We start from the raw sequence: 18,961 nt of genomic DNA on the forward strand, positions 1-18,961 counted from the left end.
GTTTTTCCAAATGCTGTTATTCAATGCACGTTCTTTTAATAAGTCTTTATACATAAAAAATCCGTCGAGGAGACTGCTCGGGGGTAGTGTTTACTTAATTGATCAAAATAAACAAGTCCTTTTGAATTTTTGAAAACTGACACCTAATTCAGATTCAGCGACCCTGAGAACCCCCCGTCTAACACGTTTCAAGCAAATCTGATGAGTTTTTCAAAAAATGGTCCGCCATAACTTCAAATTCGTAGTCAGCAACACCAAAAACCACCGAGTAACGAGTTTCAAGCGAATCCGATATATTTTTCCAAAAGGTGTCCGCAATATTGGTTTTTTGGGGTTATGTTAAAACCCTGATCTGATGGGGTTAAGTGGGGCAACCCTAGTTGTAGCGCGCAAAAATTGACCATTTTCATAAATTAAATAAAAAAAATTCACTAACATTTTTAAATAAAACAATTTATTGTCTAAAAGTACACAATTTAAACTACAAAGTCAGATAAAAAGTTTTTAAAAACATTTAAAAATGGAGGCGTGGTGCGCGATTTTGTCAAGGTCTGCAAAATTTTCTGTGACTACGATTATAAGGAGCTGGTTCATCTGAAACACAAAATTCAAACGAATTTAGTTAAAGTAGAAGATAATCTAGAATTTAATCAAAGGATTAATTTCTTTAGGAAAAACTTTGTTTTACAGCTGAAAAACATTTTTTTTTGAAAATCGAAAAATTGAGTTTGAGCCATTGCCATTTTGTCAAAAATGAATTTTTTTTAAACCTTCGATTAAAGACTAGATTATCTTCTACTTTAACTAAATTCGTTTGAATTTTGTGTTTCAGATGAACCAGTTTAAATTGTGTACTTTTAGACAATAAATAATTTTATTTAAAAATGTTAGTGAATTTTTTTAATTTAATTTATGAAAATGGTCAATTTTTGCGCGCTACAACTAGAGTTGCCTTCTTAAATGGACCTCGGATTCGGATTTAGCGATCCAAAAAACATAAGGTATACCTAGTGAGACCTCCAGATCAGAACCAAATTTTTTGTGGCTGTGTTATCGTTTAAAAAGTTTTTCGTAATCAGCAAAAACCCTATAGTTACAAGTTTCAAATGAATCCGATGAATCTTAGAAAATTTCGTCCGACATATTGGATCCGCCATTTTAAATTTTCAAAATCTGATATCGGATTCATAATCAGCGACCCTGAAAACCCCTGAGTAACAAGTTTCAAGGGAATCCGATGAATTTTTAAAACTGTCGTCCGCCATATTGGATCTGCCATTTTGAATTTTGGAAAACTAATAGCAGATTCATGATCAGCTACCCCGAAAACCCCCGAGTAACAAGTTCCAAGCGAATCCGATCAATTTTGTATTTTGACAGCTGCCATATTGGATCCGCCATTTTGAATTTTGGAAAACTAATAGCAGATTCGTAATCAGCGGCCCCGAAAACCCTTATAACTGCAAATTAAACTGTTAAAAAAATGCACGTAGGGTAATAAAATATAGATACTACACACTCCCTAAAACTGAATCAGTGAAATTTGACTGAGAATCAGTGACTCTATTTTCGCGATTTGAATCAGTGAAATTTCACTGAAGATCAGTTAAAAATGATTGAAATTTTAGTCATTTTTCACTGATTGGTCAATTAAAAAATAACTGAAATTTTCAATATGTGTGACAGAAATTTGTAGTAGTTTCTTAATTGGCGAATCAGTGGAAAATGAATAAAATTTCAGTTGTTTTTAACTGATTTTCAGTGAAATTCCACTGATTCGAAACGCGAGAATGGAGTAACTGATTCTCAGTCAAATTTCACTGATTCAGATTTAGAGAGCATATTTTACTAACCGATAATATATTAATGGCTTGGCCCCCCTTTCCTATGGAGTTACATGTATTTGAAGGTCCAGAAAGCAGTTTTTTCCATTTTTAACTATGGCGCACCACTCGGATCAGGCTAGCGAAAAAATATGTTAAAATAGTTGACAAGAGCTTTCTTTTCTAAAAATATAGAAGTCGCAACTCATAAATAACACCATTAAAAAATCGTTTTAAAATTACAATTTATTAATTTTTTAAGGAAATTTTTATTCAATTCTTGTGTAATTTTGTTGTAAACTCGCTGTAATTAGATTATAAAAAAATTAATTATTAAATTAATTAATTAATTAATTATTATTAAATTAATTATTAGTTCACTCGAATCGATGAAGCCGTTTTTGAGAAAAAAAATATTTTTTATTTTTTTGAGAAATCACTTACAACTTTGAAAGAAAAATATTTTAGGGGCAAATATTTGTCAAAAAGTTACATCTCATTACTACTGAAAATATTATATCTACCCAAACTTGTTTCGTGGGGGCCGATTTCACATACTTACCCCGCTGGACCCTTTAGGTGTAACTCGGATTCAAATATAAATTCCGTTCTTCCAGCTTGAGTAGTAGTAGCCGGTATGATGATATCCTTCTTTTTGAGAAAACATCATCCTGGACCTAACTTAAGGATCCCGACTCCGTTTAACATCATCTTGACAGCGTCAACCGAGTGGGTTGCGAGTGAAAACAACCAGCCACCAATAGTTGTCAAAGATGTCCAGTGAGAATCTTCATTACTGGTTATCTGGATATCGCAAGATTTGAGTGAATGTAGGCTTGGTTTAACTAGAAGGGATGCTTCACACAAGAAGGTCTTTCCCGGATGTCATAAATTGGGGCTCCTTCAAGACATGCGTGGAATGCTGTCGTTGATTTACATAGGTTACAATCCTGCCTTTTCAATAAAAGGTAGGTTCGTTGATCTTCATCCACAATAAGGTAATCGGGTTCAGATTTTAAATAAGCTCTTCCAGATCCATTGTTGAGAACTTTCTGAATAACGGGAAGAGGGTGAATTTTGAAAGTCTGATAGTTGTATTTTTCTAGGAGCGGTGTATCAACGAGAATTTTAAGTTGATGGTCAGCGCAATGAATGGTGATTGTTGAAATGCGCCTTAATTTATCGATGCTGATTCTAGGCCCATTTAGAGGGAACTCGACATCTTTGATATTGTCCTGGATTTCTCTCAGGATCAGTTCAAATTGTGCTGAAGTTAAAATGCCTGGGTGAAGCTGTTTTCTTCTAGCCTCGTGTGCTGCTTCCAATATCGTGGATGTAGCCTGAATACTATGTTCCAGTCAACTAGATGTGGCTCTTTTCAAGATCTTCGTTTGCTTGGGGTCGGTACCCAGAAGTAGTGAGCTGTTTAACGCCAAAAATTCTTTCCAATTTTCGCATTAAGGAGCTCACAAAATTTGTCTCCCTGTCTGTGAGTACACACCTGGGTTCTCCGAAGACAGAGAAGAGATTCGTTGCTACAGCATGGGCAATAGCTTAGTTTCGATGTTTGGAATCGGGACTGCAATGCAATATTTCGAACAATTGTCCTGCATTGTTAAGATGTGCCGATTTCCGTTTGGAGAAGTGCGCAATTTTCCTACGGTATCCAATGATACTTTATTGAAAGGCATCGCACGCTATGATTAGCATAGGTTCCCTATTTCGAGCTCTACACAATTTATTTTTAAAACAACTTCGACATCCACGAATACATTGTGTAACTTCTTGTCGCATTTGTGGCCAGTGATAACGCTCTCTAATCCGTCGATAGGTTTTAGATATGCCCTTATGGCCGCCGACTAAACTCTAATGGGATTCAGAAATAATTTTATCACGAAGTTCAGGAGGGGGCACTTCTATTTTTCCATGACAAAGGGTGATAGTGATATCACCACCACGGAAAATTCCTGTAACAATTTCTGTCATTTTTCTTTGGGGAAGCACATCTAACAGATCGACACTATTCGCCATTCGTCAGGAATTTTGACGTCGAATTTTAGAGTTTTCCTTAGGTTTATTAATCCCTTCTCTACATCCTTCCAACGAACCTCGTCAAAATGGCGCCTTTTAACAAAAAGTGGAAATCTTTCATAATTGAAAAATTCTTAATCAGCATATAATTTCTCACATTAACTATACAGCTCTTCGACTAGTGTATGGGCTTGATTTGAGAATATAAGAAACGTGAACGTCCAGGCTGTGTTGGCAAGGTGCATTGGTAGGCTTAAGTCCGCGATAGGCAGTTATTAACTGGGGTTCGAGTCCTCACAGATGCACAGTGCAGTCGTTCACGCAGCTTATTTTTTCAGATCAAAAATTAAATTAAAAAATATAATTATTTACCGACATTCACATCGGAATAATTATCTTATGAAAAATACCTGACTCTAAACCAAAGAGTTCAATCAACATCTAATAGATGTCACTAATTGCTGATATATTCGAAATCTTTCATAATTAAAAAATTCTTAATCAGCATATAATTTCCTACATTAAATAATTAAATAAGTTTTATATTTTCCATTTTAAATGACAAAAATTTGCCCTTTAACAGGTTTTCTGTCTCTAACGTCTTAGGGATCAATATACTCGGTGGCAATCAAAAGTTTAGAAATGGAGTCTGTCAGTTCAGTCTTCTGAAATGAAATGAGCGTAGTTGTTCCGTTGGTACGTCAAGGGTTTAGTCCACTGATTAATTAAGCAATTAGAACATTTTTCTTTAGAGTTATCAAGTATTTAAGGAACACAATCACTTTTGCTTTTGACACTATTATTACTTTCACTTTCCGAGGGGGGTGGAGGGTCAAAATGAGTTTCTTTCATATCTATAAAGGATTTGTTTCCGAATGAGATGTTTAACTGCTCTTTTTCACTATTCTGTTAAATTCGCAGAGATTTCATGACTGTTCTCTTGTTGATTGATTCTCTCTCTTAGTTCATTTCGTTATTGTTGGATCTATTGAACGGAGTGGAATGTGCAAAATGTGTGGCTAAAATTTCTAGAGTTTGAGGCTCCTGTGCCATTGGTCTTTCGTCACTCGATTTCTCAAATTATAGGGTCAAAGATGTGTAAGTAATCTAGGTGTTCCTGGTCATCTTCACCGTCGGAAACATACACCCTTCTAGGGGTATGGTCTAACCCTTCATAGTCCTAAAACAAAGTGTTGTTAGCAGGATTAGGGGTATTTAAATTCACTCCAGAAAAAGACTCATTAAATTTTTGGAATGATTAGTTTACACCTTGAATTAGTTGTTTCTTTTCCTCTGTGATTTTCCTTGAATTATGATCATCAGATTTACTAGTGTTCTTGTTACTATTGTTAAGACGACGTTGCACAGTGGTTCAGAAATACAATTTAGTGTTCTTAATAACCTACAGCCTACAATTTTCGATGAAATTTGACTTTTTTTTCTAAATCTTCATCGATAAATTCTCAAGATCGCCATTGAGCTGGAATTTGGAACTTCATTTTGCAGTATAGTTTATTTAAACAATTAAGTGAAAAATTTAACCTACAATTTCAATATTTGGCAAATATTTTTTAAAAAAATTATTAAATTAACTATTTAAGTATCTTAACAATAACAAATATGTCTAAAGGCACAAAACTCATAATTAAAAATATTATTCCAATTGCTCTTAACAATAGTTTTAAACAAATACCTATAAATACTAAAAAAAAGAAAATATTGCTTTTTTTGCTGCAATAATTTAAATAATGGTTTAAACAAATGGTAGTTCCTTAACTTTTACAAACAATTTACACTTAAAATTAACATCCATAAATTACATGTCAAAAAGATGTTCTGATTTAAATTACATTATATAATACTAATAATTTTTATAAGGTTTTTAAATAAAAAACACAAAAATACAAAAAACATTAAATTTACAAAAAACGTTAGAATAACATAACCTCACTTACTAATAGGATCTCTTCTCTCACATGTCGTCCTTCATTTATAAAAGTGATATGAACATTGTAAAAAAACATTGTTGTGAATCCTTACAAATGTTCAACTTTTTCCAAAAAATAAATTAAATTAAAAAGAACATTGTTGCAAAAACAGACACTTTGTGGGAAATAAAAAACCACATGTATAATTTAAATCAAATGTAATTAAAAAAAAAAGTCAAAATTGGTAATTTAATTATTGGAAAATTTGAAATATCTGCTTTATCAATACGGATATAGAAGTCTACTTTATCATGCTTTCACGAAAATTCAAAACGCGTTAAAACACAAAGTATTATGTGTTCGGAATGAGCGAGTGATAGATCTTATTTAGTGATGTTAAACCGCTCTTTTTGTTGACTGTAGAGGAGAGACTCCAGTTGTGAGACGGGTTTTATTTTTGACCCGTAAATTGTAAACGGATAAACAAAATTGTAAATAAAATACACCGTTCGAAAGGTAACAGAAATACGCAACTTTTATTAAAAGAAAGTGTAGTGTTTCGATGAACTTAAAAAATTTTACGATACATTTTCCGAGCACATCGCTTTTATAAAAAAAAAAAATGTCTCCAGTTGTGAGACAATCATTAAAAATTGCTAAAATTTAATAAGTTTGACATAAAACGTTAGGTTTAATATAAATAATAAAATACATTAATAATATATATTATTATATACTAAATAATAATATTTATTCGCCAAAATATGGCTATCAAATAAACACAATTTAATAGCTTCAACAAGAGCATTAAAATTGATTTCTTCTGAATCAATTGACTTTTTTCCACTTGACATGCCCAAAAATACTAGAAAGAAAATAAAACAACATTTAAATAGTATGCCTGCAAATTCGTATTTTTTATGCTGCCCAGATGAGTGTTGACACCGTCTCACAACTGGTGATATGCTGTGTCTCACACCCAGAAATTGGCGCAATTTTGAAAAAAGAAAATTAAATTATTTTCAACCGTAGATTGGAACAATGCAATATTGCATCACAAAATATAAGGAAAACACTAAAAGAAAATGCATTACATTTACCTTTTCCAATTAATTAACTTGGAAAAAAAGTACTTTGCATTTATTGAAAAAACGCTTTTTAGTCGATTATCACACACAGTGTTGGTATTTAACAAAAACAGTTTATATATCCGCTTCGGCGTACACGAAAAAGTTGGTTCATATAAAAAGAAATGTTTTTATATAAACCAATCGGCTTTTTAATATTGCATGTTAAAAAAATTGACTGCCTTACAACTGGAGACTCTCCCCTATCATTTCTCAAAATATAAAACATCTCTCTAAATTTTCTTCTATTATTATTCTGCTCGTTACATATAATCTTAGTGTTTTGGAATACAAATTTGTGATCATGAATGTGTGAGTGTTCGACGAGAGCCGTACTTCTCTTATCAAGTTTGCAGTCTCTTTTATGTTCACGAGAACGATCGCGCGCTGCTGCGCGCGCGTTTTTTCTCTTGCATTTTTATTCTTTAAATTACAGTCTTTTGTTTGTTAAGGTATCAATTTGAGTGACAGTTTCTGATAATAGGAATTTTTAAATATTATTCAATTTAATAAAATAATAGCCTATGTTGTGCGTAAAACAATTTTTTATACCTTTACAATTCTAGTTCTGTTTTTATCTGTTTCTAAATGTATCATTTCTAAAGCTTATGGTTTTGATAAAAAAACAACACTTTTCTTTGCTTGAAGAAAAGCGTATATTTCAAGAATGGCACATTTTATAAAAAGTTTTGTACGATAAAGTTATAGAAAACCTTTTTATAATCAAAGTAATCTATTTGTTAATTAAATTTTGTAACATTTAAAATCTTCCATAGTAAATTTATATTTTAAAAAATAGTGATGATAGAAAAACGTTACTAAATAAACAATTTTTAACTATTTTTCACTTAGCTAGCAAAAAAACATCTCTACTGTCAAAGAAAGCCATAAACAGAGGATATTAAATTAAAAATTTACTTTTGTTTCTTAAAATCGTTCCTACTTTTGCTATAAAAAAGAAATTTTTATCCCACATGCACAAAAACGGCGCTTTCTGATAGCAGCCGACAGGGAGGAAAGTCATTCATTTCTTCGACCGTATGAAAATGGCGGCCGTGTTCTCCCAAGGGCAAGAAAATTAGCTGTTCACATGCATTTTTCTTGCCCAAGGGAGAAATCGGCCGCCATTTTCATACAAATCGAACAAGTGAATGACTTTTACTCCCTGTCGTCTGCTATTTGAAATCGCCGCTTTTGTGCATTAGGAATAAAAAATATCGTAAGTAACACGAGAATAAAGGCAGCCAATTTCTTTACAATGATTTTTGTGACACTCGTTCCGGTCTCGGGGCGGAGTTCATTTGGATGAACTGGTTGGCAGTACATTAAAATACGTACAAATAAGTGTCTTAATTATCTGAAGTTTGAACTATTATTTGAAATTAGGAAATTAAAACGTCTTTGACCAATTGATAAGAAAGAAACGTGTGAAGAAATCTTACGTGTGAATCTTATTACAAAAAAATGACGTAATTTACCAATAACAAGCGTCGAAGAAAGTCTTACGCGTAAAGACAGCCATACTGAGACACACTCCTTTTTTAAGAAAAAAATATATAACGACTCAGACATTTTTATAGAAAAAATATTTACTTTTATTTCAATAATTCAGTGTAAACATAATTCTTGATTAGTAAATTAGGTCTTTGATTTCCTAAATATATAATTAATGATTCCCAAGATTTAACTCGTGAAAATGCAACATATACTTGCCCATGATTAAATACATTTTTACGAAGGTCTACACCAATCTTGTCAAAAGTTTGTCCTTGGCTTTTATTTATTGTTATTGCGAATGCTAATTTTATAGGAAATTGCCGTCGTTTGAAAGTAAAAGGATAAAAATCCTCACAATACAGCGTAATACGATTTATAAATACAATATCTTCAACCTTATCACCTGTTAAAATACGACAACGTAGCAGATTGTTTGATAGTTCTAATACCTGCATTCGCGTTCCATTACATAAACCTTCATTAATACTAAGATTTCGAAGTAGCATGACAATACAATTGGCTCTTAATCGTAATTCATAAGGCGGGAAATTTGATGGATTTAAAGAATTCAAATACTCTGGTAAAATAGCATCATTTATACTTCCATTATCACAATTTTCGGTACTATCAACACTTGTATAAATTCGCTCACTTTTATTATCAAACAGTTCGAGTACCTTGTTGTTAATTTCATCAACATCAACATTTCGAGCAGACAATATTGCTACTTTTGCTAAATCATCGTAATTATAATTGATAATTAATTCTCCAAATATTTTATGAATGATATCACCATTTTCTACACATTGCTCTGGTGCTAGTATATTATTATCATTATCATTTAAAGTACCATTTCCAACTGATAATAAATATTCTGAAAATTCTTTTTCAGCAGGTAAAGTTCTCATATTTTCTGTTAATGATATCACCTTAAAATGACTTCATAATGTGCTAGATTTAATAGATAAATTAACTAATTTGCTTATAGTAGCATTAACTTTAACAGGCAATAATTGTCTAAAATCACCACCCAAAAGCATAGTTTTTCCACCAAATGGCATATCAACATTCATAAAATCGCGTAATGTTCTATAAATTAATTCCATAGCATATCTTGGCGCCATTGGAGCTTCATCCCAAATAAAGACATCAACCTCTTTCAAAAATGTAGCTTCCTTAGATTGACTTTTAATATTTGATGTAGAATCATAGAACAATGGAACAGGCAGCCCAAATGTTTTATGTACAGTTTTACCACGGGGAAGTAATATTGCGGCAATGTCTGTAAATGCCATAGTACAAACACATTTTCCTTTACTTCTTAACAAATGGTATAAAGTTGTATAAACAAAAGTTTTTCCGGATCCACTCGGTCCATCAATGTAATAACATGAAGAAGATGGTATTTTTTTATCTTGAATAACTACATTTAATACTTCATCAACAATATCCTTCTGTTTGGAATTCAGTTTCACATATTGCATTTCACCAATCTCTTTATGTTGTTGCAATGACATTTCGTTGTTCGCTTGATTTTCTGTTTCAATACTTATTTCATTTAACTGTATCATTTCAGGAAAATTGCGAATATTTGATCCTTCATGCAACAGAAAGTTAATTATATCATTATATGCTCTTTTATGAGCTTCATTAGATGGATAATTTTTCTGATAATCTTCAGACATAGCCTCTTTAAACTTTTCCCAAAGTTCGTTTGGATGAACTGTATGTCAATAAATTAAAATACGCACAAATAAACGTCTTAATTGTTGTGGCATCATCCATACTTCTCCTTCTGTCAAAGCACGTTCCCATTCTCCATCATCTTCAATAAGGCCTAATGCTAAACATGCACTACGAAAAATGTCACGTACAATATTGTTGACAGTTCGCAGATGATCATAACTTGTAGCGCCTTTAACTACTATTAAAAGTAATCTAAAATGAAACAGTTCTGATTGACTGGGCGAAATTGAATACATCCGTCCAATGACATTAAATAACCCTTTACGCTTCACCCATTTTAATGCATTTTCACCACGTTCTTTCTTAAAAACATAATAACATGGAATTTCTGCATGTGTATATTGTCTAGCTTGTGGATCACGCCTATTTAAATCGAAATATTCTAATAACATAGTCCGTTTCTGTAAAGCTTCATTTATAGCATCATCATTTGCTTCTTCACTAATGGTTACAGTATGCCGATTAATTAAATGAACAGGTAATCGGAGAATAGAATGACTTTTACTCTGTATTTTCTCGCTTTTTTTGTCGATATTTTTTTTTATAAGCAGCTTTTTTTTGACGTTTTATGATTTTATATTTTTCCTCTTCTTCAGGAAAATGAACCATAGCTCTTTTTTCTCCTTGCTTCTCAGTTATTATTAATCTTGTATCTTTCATTCCATTGCTTGAATCAATAGAAATATTATTAACATCATTTGCTGGAATTAAAGGCAAATCTTCTAAACAACTATCAACAAAATTTTTTTACAAACATTGCTGGTTGAATTCAACGATGATAAATTATTGGCAACAATTTTATTTTCTTCATTTTGGAAACTTTTTTCTCTAGCTCGATTCCTAAGAAGACACTCCCAATTACATTCAACAGTCATAGTTCTAATATTAGTCGACCTTACTGACGGAAATTTACTTAAACGATTGTTTTTGAACATTAACATTAAATGATGTCTCATGTTATAATAATAGTAATTGACAGAGTGGGGCATAATATTAAAAAATATCGATGTTGCGAATGCTATTGCATATATTCCACAAGCAAGACTATTGTTTGGTTGTTGATCAACAGTTGTGAAAACTACTGGAGGTTTAAAAGGATATAATCTACTTAAATATTTCCTTTGATCTTCATTTAAACATCCTTCATTAAGACTATCATGAATATAAAGTCTCATTCCATCATAATAAGTGCAAATCCAATGACCTTTCTTGGTAGGTCCACTAAAAAGTATTTGAATATGCTTTTTCCCTTTTTCAATCGGACTAATAAATTCAAGCGTATAAAAATACAAAGTGCTTTGCATGCTAAAAGCAGAATTTGATTCCCTTCTCAATAATTTTTCGAATTCATCAATATGAGTATCATTTAACATTCCTCCTTCAGTAAGTATAATATTAAAATCTGTAACACTTAAATTAACAGTTCCTTCTTTGTTCGACATGATTTCTTTCAATTTATTGAAAAGATATCGCTTCTAAAAAATAGTTTTTCATAAAATTAATTAATTCAGAACACATGTAAATAATGTTACTATTGTCACATTTAACAGTAACTGGAATTTTTATCTTATCCTTTCTTATTGAAGATTATTAAGAATGTAAAGAATGTATCTTCATCTATTAATCCTTAATATGAAACGAGTAGATATGCAAATTAGGTAAAGAGAGACAGTCTAATGTTGCTTATCCTCGAAAGAGAAAGAAAGCAATAGCGTTAGATTTTCTGCGTTATAAACAGAGACCGATTTATGTTATTTCTATTTGGAAAGAGGAAGAAAGCAATAGCGTTAGATTTTCTGCGTTATAAACAGGGACCGATTTATGTTATTTATTTAGAAAGAAGAAGACAGAAAGATATTTGAAAGATATATATGACGGGTTCCACGTCAAGTGACCCAGGTCAAAAATTTACATGGAATATTTGAAAAATTTGTAGTTTCTTTAAAACAAAACGAAAATACGTTTTCTATTTTGGGTTTTGCTGCTGTTTTTTAACACTTTCTAATAGTGTGAACAAATGTAGAGAAAAAAAATTGTTTGACCTTGAAAAATTAAATTAAAAAATAAAATTTCATTTTTTTATCAAATGGGCAGTTTGTATTTTTTTAAAAAAAATTTTATCATAAAGGTGAGGTTTTTTCCTAAAAAAAATGTATAGGTCAAAACGTGGGACAAGAACTTTTAACTAGTCAAATTAAGCATTTACTTCTGCCGTGCACCGTCCCACAGTGGAATTTTTTTTACAATTTACTATTAAAAAATGTCTATAGCTTACAATTTTTAACCGATTTGAGTGTTCTTTGTCTTAAGTTAAAGGGGAATAAATTCTTAAGACATCCTTCGAGGCAGATTTTGGAGATTTTAATTATTTATAATTTTTTTTAAATCAAAGTTAACAAATTAATACACTTTTTTAAAAAAAGGAGGTTTATTTTCTTATTTCGTTGATGCACATGATCTAAATCAATTTAAATTCATCCAATATGACCACCAGATAATTAATAAAGCATAAAATAATTTATTTCAATTGTTATAAACAATATATAGCCCAACAACGAGCAGGGGCGGTGGATTGCAGAAGTAAATGTTTATTTTGACCAGTTAAAAGTTCTTGTCCCACGTTTTGAACTATACATTTTTTTTAGGAAAAAACGTCACCTTTATGATAAAAATTTTTTTTAAAAAATAAAAACTGTCCATTTGATGAAAAAATGAAATTTTATTTTTTAATTTAATTTTTCAAGGTCTAACATTTTTTTTCTCTACATTTGTTTACACCATTAGAGAGTGTTGAAAAACAGCAGAAAAACCCAAAATAGAAAACGTATTTTCGTTTTGTTTTAAAGAAACTACAAATTTTTCAAATATTCCATGTTAGACCAAAAATTTAAACTTTGACCCCCTCCAGTTTTAATATTTGTTTAAATAAATTAATAATATTTGGTATTTTTAATTACTGACTAATGACTACTGTTTCTGCAAAATTTTAACCCGATCCCAAACATTTAAAATTTTGACCTGGGTCACTTAACGTGGAACCCGTCATATATATAAATATATAAATATAAAATTTAAAGAGAAACGAAAGGTCTGCTCGAGTACCTGGCCTATTGTTTGAAGGGTTTCTTTCAACCAGTAGGCAGTCTATTGAGTGACCAGAGAGAGAGAGAGAGAGAGAGAGAGTTGGTAGTCTATTTTATACTTGAGTATACATATATACACAGTAAAAAATTTAGGGAGTTAACGGACTCGGGAGTTTGGAGTGAAATTTTTCGAGTTAAAAATCAACTCCAAAAGAGAGTTAATTTCTAACTCCCTTCATTCAACACCCGCGCGAGTTATTTTTTCATTGGGGAGTTAGCATTTGGGTGTGAAGTTTTAACTCTCTTTATTTAACTCCCCTGGCATTAACTCCCCAATGGGTGCGACTTTTATAGAATCCCCTGGGGAGTTAAAATTTAACTCTCTTTTTTTATAGTGTAGTTATAGTTTATTAACAGATTTTCGCATTATATAATACAGAAAAATAAAAGTGCAATGTGAAGAACACTTTTTTTCTCTTTTCAAACTTAAAAGACGAAAAAAATTTTTGTGATTAAAAATAAGGATAAGGAGGTAAGTTTTTAAAAATTGTGTAAAATACTACTTTTTAGTGATATAAAATGATTTTTCTTTTTTGTAATTAAGAAATGCAAGTAATAAATTAACAACTTTCCCGTCTAAGTCACTAACATTATCTACTTTTTCAACAATTAAACTTGTAAAGAAATTTAAATAACTTTCTAGAATCATTTTAAAAATGCTTGATCTCGTCCTTGAGTTTACCTTGTTTTATTAAAAAATTAATATAATTTTAGAAATACTTTACATGGTTTAATATTTTTTTAATAAATCTTAAACCAGTACCCAGTTTTTTATTATAAAAAAGTTTATGTTGTCTTAAACAAAAAAAGAATATTTTTTATTTCAGTTCAAAATTAGAGTCTTGAAGAACAGGTGCCATAATAATAAGGTGCCAGTTTTAGAATCATTATAATAATAATATTTATTTGCCAAAATATGACTATCAAATAAACACAATTTAATAGCTTCAACAAGAGCATTTAAATTGATTTCTTCTGAATCAATTGACTTTTTTCCACTTGACATGCCCAAAAATACTAGAAAAAAAAACAACATTTAAATAGTATGTCTGCAAAGTCGTATTTTTTATGCTGCCCACACTGAGAAAACTGGAGAATTGGACTAAACATCTGGAGGGACAAATCGTTGATATTTGAGAGTTAGCTATTGGATAACAATCTAAATGTTCAAATACACCATTGACAGATATTCGTGCCATTTCTCTTGGAGGGAAAATGAGTTTATAACAGAGGGACAAATTAACCATCTTGAGAAATCCCTTCCTTATCCGGCGCGAAATGAATAAATATGGCAACCTAACCCCTAAATTAAATACATAAAATGTCAGAAAAATAATTTCGCGCGCATCAGACCGTACACATTTTCTGCGCAACTTTTAACCCTCAGATATAATGGGAGAGAATATACAAGTAGATTTCCATTATCAATTCAAAATTTATTTTAGAAGGACTATTTAACTCTCTTCATAAGCAAAGGAAACATACACTTTTTGAACCTCTGAATTTGACTCTCCAGTTTTCTCAGTGCAGATGGGTGTTGACACTGTCTCACAACTGGTGATATGCTGTGTCTCACACCCAGAAATTGGCGCTATTTTGAAAAAGAAAAATTAAATTATTTTCAACCGTAGATTGGAACAATGCAATATTGCATCACAAAATATAAGGAAAACACTAAAAGAAAATGCATTACATTTACCTTTTCCAATTAATTAACTTGGAAAAAAGTACTTTGCTTTTATTGAAAAAACGCTTTTTAGTCGATTATCATACACAGTGTTGGTATTTAACAAAAACAGTTTATATATCCGCTTCGGCGTACACGAAAAAGTTGGCTTATATAAAAAGAAATGTTTTTATATAAACCAATCGGCTTTTTAATATTGCATGTTAAAAAAAATTGACTGTCTCACAGCTGGAGGTGTCTCACAACTGGAGACTCTCCCCTAAATATCAATTTTTGATACTATTTTTTTAAATGTGTTTTTCTCAAAACAGGATTTTTAAAATTGTTGTGCAGTGTAGCTCAAAAAGTTATTGACCGATTTTAAAATGAAAAATTGGAAATTGTTCGTTATTAAATTTATTATTAAGTGAACTAAACTTAAAACTCCAAAAAAAATTTAGTTAAACTTTATTAATCTATCACAAAGTACGCTCACTTTATGTCCGCAACTCCTGAGGTCAAATAACATAAAGATATATCAAAAAATCGAACTCGAAAAATTTTGGTATTACAATACTTCCTCTATGAGGAAGTAATAATTAAGTAATTTTTTTTAATTAAAGCTTAAAGTCTATACTTTAATGATAAAATGAAGATATTGTTAAAAAATGAAATTTTAAAATTGTTATTAACAATTCTTTAAAACAATTGCAAATTCAAGAATGTTCTCAATATTTTGGGAAAATTAAATTACCCTGTATTGATGTGCAAAACTCCAAGTATTAATTTTAAAAAAATTTCGCCTGTATTTTGGGAGAAAAATCTACACAATTTCTGTAATATAGAAGGTTACTGATTTTTCTCTTTTTAAATTAATCCTTGGAGTTTGTACATAATTTTTCAAGTCATTTAATCAATATTTTATTTAGACATTTTTAAAAAATGATAATTTTCAATGTTTTACAAAAATTTTAATGACTTCTAAAATACTGAATGCTTTTTAATGATTTTAGGCTTATTTTAAAGGTGCTTTTCTCCAGAATGAGAATTTTTTTTAGGCATTATCGTGTAATTTTTTATAGAAAATGCAATTCGTCAAACTTAGATTAAAAAAATTAAAAAATTTTTAAACAATCTTATTAACAGAAACATAATTATTAAAATATAAACATATGATTTTATTAAATTAAGATTTAATGTAAGGTTACATTAAGGTTTTATTTTGTGTGTCAAAGGACCAGGAGTAGGCGCGCAACGCGCGCCCTTTTGGTTCTAGTATTATTAATATTATTAAATATAAGTATATTTTTGGTAAATTTTTCTGTTTTGTATCTGTTAATCTAGTATCTGTTAATAGAGTATCTGTTAATCTAGTACCTCTTGACTAAATCTCTGTTTATCAAGTATCTGGTATCTCGTAATCACATGTTATTTTTAGTACATCTTTAATATTCATAAAGTTTTTTCCAAAATAATAACTAACTACCAAAATGTTAAAAAACAAAATGTTAAAAAATCAATAATTAAGATTTAAAAAAACAAATATCAATCAATATTAAATAATAATTATTACCACTATAATATAATTATGTACAAACATCAGAATTTAAAAAATTAATATTCTACATTTAGAAATCTAAATAACAGGCAAATGTCCTTTATTCCTTTAAACTTTAACTTTAAAACTTTAACTTTAAAACTTTAACTTTAATTAAATTAATGTATTTAACTTTAACCTTTAACTTTAATTAATAAAATTAATTAAATCCTTTAAATTAATAAATCAAATAATTCACACATTATATTTACAAACTCTTCCTAATAAATATATATACAAATAATATTAATAAAAAATTTAATTTGTATTTACATGTATTTTAATTTTAATACTTACGTACGTAACGTATGCAATGTACTTTAACTTTTTTCAAATGTACAAAAAAATTGCAACTTTTTTCAAATGTACAAAAAAACAAAACTACAAAATTCACAATCAACACTTTCAGAAAAAAATCACTCAGGAAATAACAGCCAATACTTCTTATCGAAACGATACACTTGTCACACTTTGCAAATGGCTGACAGTTGCTGACACTTGTAATATTTTGTAATTTTTCATACCAACCAAAAAAAACTATGCATTTCACACTGAGGTGAGGTTACGTAGCGAACAAACAATTGTTTGGAAAAAAAGACACTGGCATGGAACGCAGTATACTGCATGATTTCTATGCTTAAAATCAATGGTATCTTTATTTTTCAAAAACTCCAAAAGGATCTTTTTCATAAGAGAAAACAACTCTGATATCATAATTTTTATATATATATATATATATATATATTTTTAAAAAATCTTTTAACTCATTAACGAATGGTAAGACGATAATGTTATTATAATCAAAAGCTTCCTCAATGATGTTATTGTTATGAAAAATATTATCCTTTCTTAACCCATTAACGCCTGAAACCTTTGAAATTTTGTGTTTAATTTAAGATATAATTTTATATATTAAACATGCTCCCTAAAAATAACTGAAGCGTTTCTTTATGTTTTCGGGGTCGCTCTACAAGATTCCATGCTCAGATTTTAAATTTATCGCATAGAAATTTAAATATGGCGAATTTTGTGCACCAAATTGCGAAAAAAATGAATTTTTTTTTTAAATAATTATTTCTTACTGAAAACATTTTTTTCAAATGAATACAAGTGTCACAAATTGGCACAAACTTATTAAACTTTCAAAATATGCAATAGCGGAAACAAAAAAACAAAATGGCGGCTTCAAAATGGTGCTAATTTGAGAAAAAATTAATTAATTTTTTTTATAGTGCACCGATTCAGGCAATAGCTATTGAGTGTAATAGAACTTAGTGTTTATATGTTTTTGAGGTCTCTCATCACGAATATGTACTCGAATTTCCAAAATTCAAAATGGCGGATCCAATATGGCCGACGAAAATTTTAAAAATTTACTCGATTCGCTTGAATTTTGTTACTCAGGGGTTTTTGAGGTCGCTGATTGTGAATCTGCAATCGGATTTTCAAAATTCAAAATAGCGGATCCAATATGGCCGACGAACATTGTAAAAATTCACTCTATTCGCTTGAACTTTGTTACTCAGGGGTTTTTGGGGTCGCTGATTATGAATCTGCTATTGGATTTTCATAATACAAAATGGCGGATCCAATATGGCCGACAAAAATTATTTAAATTCACTAGATTCGCTTGAAACTTGTTACTCAGGGGTTTTTGGGGTCGCTGATTATGAATCTGCTATTGGATTTTTAAAATACAAAATGGCGGATCCAATATGGCCGATAAAAATTGTTTAAATCAATTCTAGTCGCTTGGAATTTGTAAAATGATGACCTTCTATTTGCCGTCAGAATAAGACGTTTACCAACTCTCTAAATTATTCTAATGATATTAAAGCTAAAATTCGATAATATTGGTCAACTACTCCTTATCTGTCATCTCAAATTGTTTCATTAACAATGTCAGGTTATAAGTTTTGCAATATTAAGTCTTATGCTAAGATAGTGTTGAAACAATTTATCTAAGCCAATTAGATTTAGACCTACAATTTTTTCGTTGTGTACTTCTGAGGGATTTGATTTGTATTTTGCCTTATTCTGACGGCAAATAGATATATATCATTTTACAAATTCCAAGCGACTAGAATTGATTTAAACAATTTTTATCGGCTATATTGGATCCGCCATTTTGTATTTTAAAAATCCAATAGCAGATTCATAATCAGCGACCCCAAAAACCCCTGAGTAACAAGTTTCAAGCGAATCTAGTAAATTTAAATAATTTTTGTCGGCCATATTGGATCCGCCATTTTGTATTATGAAAATCCAATAGCAGATTCATAATCAGCGACCCCAAAAACCCCTGAGTAACAAAGTTCAAGCGAATAGAGTGAATTTTTACAATGTTCGTCGGCCATATTGGATCCGCCATTTTGAATTTTGAAAATCCGATTGCAGATTCAC

At 30.3% G+C, this 18,961-nt stretch overlaps 1 protein-coding gene across 6 annotated transcripts in view; it reads right to left on the reverse strand.

The window, feature by feature from the left end:
• The window catches only part of LOC122507833, a 701,895-nt gene that overhangs the window by 138,968 nt on the left and 543,966 nt on the right, over positions 1-18,961 (reverse strand). The window lies entirely within an intron of this gene.

This window comes from Leptopilina heterotoma, unplaced genomic scaffold (genome assembly GCF_015476425.1).
Source record: "Leptopilina heterotoma isolate Lh14 unplaced genomic scaffold, ASM1547642v1 Lhet_510, whole genome shotgun sequence".
NCBI classification, from domain to species: Eukaryota; Metazoa; Arthropoda; class Insecta; order Hymenoptera; family Figitidae; genus Leptopilina; species Leptopilina heterotoma.